This window comes from Bufo gargarizans, chromosome 3 (genome assembly GCF_014858855.1).
Source record: "Bufo gargarizans isolate SCDJY-AF-19 chromosome 3, ASM1485885v1, whole genome shotgun sequence".
Lineage (NCBI taxonomy): Eukaryota > Metazoa > Chordata > Amphibia > Anura > Bufonidae > Bufo > Bufo gargarizans.
The window spans coordinates 323,500,180-323,504,499 of record NC_058082.1 but is presented as its reverse complement, the minus strand read 5'-3'; the positions used below and the strand labels follow the sequence as shown (position 1 = coordinate 323,504,499).

Genomic DNA, 4,320 nt, shown 5'->3' with positions numbered 1-4,320 from the left:
CTTTACAGCTCCTTTTGCGGTATGGACAAAACTACTTAGTGGTGAAATTAGTTATGTGACACAGGCTTTCTTTTGGAAAATGTATAGGTGATTGTACACCCCCTTTTGCGGTATGGACCAAACAACTTAGTGGTGAAATCCTTTATGTGACGCAGGTTTTTATGGGAAAATCTATGTGTGATTGTACACCTCCTTTTGCGATATGGACCGAATTACTTAGTGGTGAAATTTTTTATGTGACACTCACTTTTTTTGTTAAATTGTATTGGTGATTATGCACCTCCTGTTGTGGTATGGCCGAATTGCGTAGTGGTTCTGTACTTGGTTTGCCTGGGTGAACTGAGTCCCACAGGGGAGGAACTGCTCTGAGTACTTCAGCAAGAAATTGAATCCTGGCTTTCTCTGCGACAATTGAAAATCAGAACCATGGTGACCGACAACGGGAAGAACATGGTGTCAGCGCTGGGCCAAGGACGTCTGTGCCATGCACCCTGCATGGCATAGATGTACAATCTGGTTGCCAAGCGGTTCCTGACGTCTTCCACCCATCTGCAAGACATCCTAAAAATGGCCATAAAACTTTGCATGCACTCCAGCCAATCGTAAACCTCAAAGCACACCCTCCTTGACCTGCAGTGGCAGAACGGCATTCCCTAACATAGGCTGATATGCAATGTTTCCACCCTTTGGAATTTCACCCTCCATATGTTGGATCGACTATATGAACAGAGAAAGGCCATCAACAATTTCTTGATGATCCAAGCGGACAGGAGTAGTCCCCTGTGTAACTTGCATGGCACCTGCATGTCCTGGAAGAGATGCTGGTAAATCTGGCTAGTCCAGGGAGTAGAGACGTGGCGCCTAGAAAGATGGTGGCAGAGTTTGATACATTTGTCTGTCAAGATCTCTGTTTACAGTCAGTGAACGGGAACATCATTTATCGCAAGGATATGCTAACACCAACCAATGGGGTGTTAACCCCCAGAAGTAGGTCATCGGCACAAAGGAGCAGTCATTTTCACAGCCCGAGGTATCATCCCGGAAACTTGACCTCTGAAGGTCGACGGCCTGCATTGCGTGGCTTGTCTAAAAGAAAAATCTCGCAGTGCACCGTTTGCTCAGGTCCTTTGGGGTGGCCAAGTTATTTGTCAGTTGCCAGGACTACGGGATGAACTATGTCATTCTACTGCTTCATGTCCTGGAAGAGATGCTGGTAAATCTGGCTAGTCCAGGGAATAGAGACGTGGTGCCTAGAACGATGGCGGCAGAGGTTGATACATTTGTCTGTCAAGATCTCTGTTTACAGTCAGTGAACGGGAACATCATTTATCGCAAGGATATGCTAACACCAACCAATGGGGTGTTAACCCCCAGAAGTAGGTCATCGGCACAAAGGAGCAGTCATTTTCACAGCCCGAGGTATCATCCCGGAAACTTGACCTCTGAAGGTCGACGGTCTGCATTGCGTAGTTTGTCTAAAAGAAAAATCTCGCAGTGCACCTCCTTGAAGGAAACTCTTGATCCAGCAAAGGCTGCTTTGCTCTTTCAAAAACAATGCACTCTGTACAGCGTGACATCGATGTATAATTTCTCATACACCAGACTTAAAGTGTATTCCAAGCACCTGTCCGCCCACATAGCTGTCGAGAAGCAGAGGGGTCTTGCCATTGAAGTGGGCTCAGAGCCGAACCTAAAAGCCACATTTTCCTGTTTACCTGAACTCAATGGAAAGGAAAGAGATCTACTGGCTGTGCTCATACAGATTTTATCCAAACCTCCACTCACCAAGGCAAGCACAGAGGACCAGATTGTGTGGGCAGGTTGGTTCTGTGGGATGTAAACAGAGGACGATCTATTGGAGGTGTTACCAAAGACATTTACTTTCCTCCCGCTCTTCCTGTATAATGCCTCCGAGGCACTCACAGCTATCGTAGGGACGTGGTTCCAAAGAAACTTTGTCTGTTGTTTCTTTAAGCTGGTGATCAGTTCTCAGGACCTTATGTGGCTAGCCGCGATGTGGACCGGGTATAATGTGTCTGGATCAGTGTCGGCCACAGAGCTTGTTTTCTCTGTGCCCGTCGAACCTTGCATGGACATTTCTTATGCCAATGGCAGAGGACTTCGAGACTTTATTGAATGATATTCATAAATCAAAGGACGAGGTCACGGAGGAAGTGGACAATTTATTCCAATATCTTTACTCGCAGTTCTTTAGACACATTAGAATCCACTTATCAGCAACCCAGCTCCTCAAGGTGATGGCATCTGTGGCATCAGCGCATCGTGAAGGAAAAGTTCTGCAAAAAGGATGACCTAATCCGAGTGCTGGGATTCATCACGGAGCTGGCCATAAATAACATCCAGTATTGAACACATGGACTACTCTCATCTCGGACCTTGTCCACAATGTTTGGGACCTCCCGGACATCTTACATGTCTTAGAGATGATACCTGCAGTGCTTACTACATGTTATACTGCTTCTTACTGTTCTGTTACAGCAGCTGTGAGACCTGCACATACTAATACTTATTCATGAAGATTTTCGGGTGTTGCCTGTACCGACCAATTACCTTCCAGCTGTGATTGCGTAGCCTGCACTGTAGGAATGAGCTGGAGTTGGCGTGTTTGCTGGACTGTCCTCCAGTTATCAGCCATAACTCCATACATTTCATGATCAATATGAATTACCATCGTGGTTACCCCAACACTGGTTGTTTATCCATTTTGTCACGGTGTGCTCTGTGCATGGTTCCAGGAGGTGGTGTCATCAGCACGCCCGGCGTCACCCGTTCCCATGGTAACCACACTGGGGCTGAGTGCCGAGCTGATCACTCGGCACTGGGCTGTATTGGAACTCAGGAGTCATGTGACGCTGGCCACGTCACATGACTCCACTAGCGCCCTATTTAAACAGGCAATCTGTGGCCATTGAGGTCCTTCCTGCAATTATACTTACCTGGTTTGTTGGTCTCCTGCTCGTGTTCTGATTACCCGTCCGTCTCATCCCTTGGTCTTGGCATTTCCTCCTGGTTTTGACTTCGGCTTCTCCTGACGATCCTCCGCTTGCTCCTTTGGTACCGTGCTGCTCTCTTGGTTTCTGACTCGGCTTGATTGACTACTCTGTTGCATGTTTCCTGCACTTATCCTAGCTGAGGATTTGTCGACCAGTTGTCATTTGTCACTAGGACTTGCGAGGCAAGGGACAGGGGCGCAGGTTGAGCTCAGAGGTCACTTCCCCACCCCCTGTGTGTGTGACACCATTCTTGTTGATCACTTTTGAGCACTTTTTGTTTTCAAGTTTCTATTTTAAATCTTGTGGTTTTGCCTCTTCTGTGTTGTATTTTACGTGTGTTAAATTAATGTCCTGTTTGTTAAATAAGCGTTGTTTTTTCTCCCCCGTTAAAAAATAAAAATAAAGAAATCGCTTGTGATTTGGTAGCCAAAAGCAGGAGTGGGTACAAAACACAGAAGACATGCAAATATTCAGTTCACGAATCATATGTTTTAGATGGCCTTCTGGTTTTTTGGGCATTAGCAATACTGATGGATTACTGACCAAATGCAGACCGAGTGAAGGTGGATGCTCCACAGACAGGATCTGTTTTTTGTGGGTTATTGTTCTTATGGATCAGAGGAAGGGCAAAATAATCAGTGACGTTAACATAAACTTACTGCTGACACCTTCTCCACTCTGTTGGGGGGGCTCTACTTGTATAAGCATTTAATACAGGCATCCTCAAACTGCGGCCCTCCAGCTGTTGCAAAACTACAACTCCCAGCATGCCCGAAGAGCCTACAGGTATCAGCTTACAGCGGGGTATTGTGGGAGTTGTAGTTTTACAACAGCTGGAGGGCTGCAGTTTGAGGATGCCTGGTTTAATAGAACAGGTTCTGTTGACATCAGTTGACAACGGTGTAAAAGGAGTGTGCATCTTCCTCGCGCTAACATCGACATGTAAGGCTCAGTTCATACTTGTTATTTGGTCAATTTTGGCCCCATGACTGCCCAAATAAGTGAAGTGTGCAGTGATTCTAAGAGAAAGGCCTCTCATCTGCATGTCATACTGACTCACAGTATTATTTCACTACCAAAGCAGACTCCCTATACATATCTATGTGTGTTACTGCAAGGCACAGTGTTCTACACCACTATAAAGGCTCGCTGCAGCCAGGAAATAGCCATTTTTTTACTTAATTTGCCACAAATACATTTTTCCCTAAACATTTGGCGTACCGGCGAATCAAATTTTTAAAAAATTTGCTCATCTCTAGTTACAATATAATTCATGATTGTGAAAAAGGTATATACATGATTAATA

The 4,320-nt window shown here is 45.6% G+C and overlaps 1 pseudogene; it reads left to right on the top strand.

The window, feature by feature from the left end:
• Positions 1-1,339: 1,339 nt before the first annotated feature.
• LOC122930569 lies at positions 1,340-2,370 on the top strand (annotated as a pseudogene).
• Positions 2,371-4,320: the final 1,950 nt, after the last annotated feature.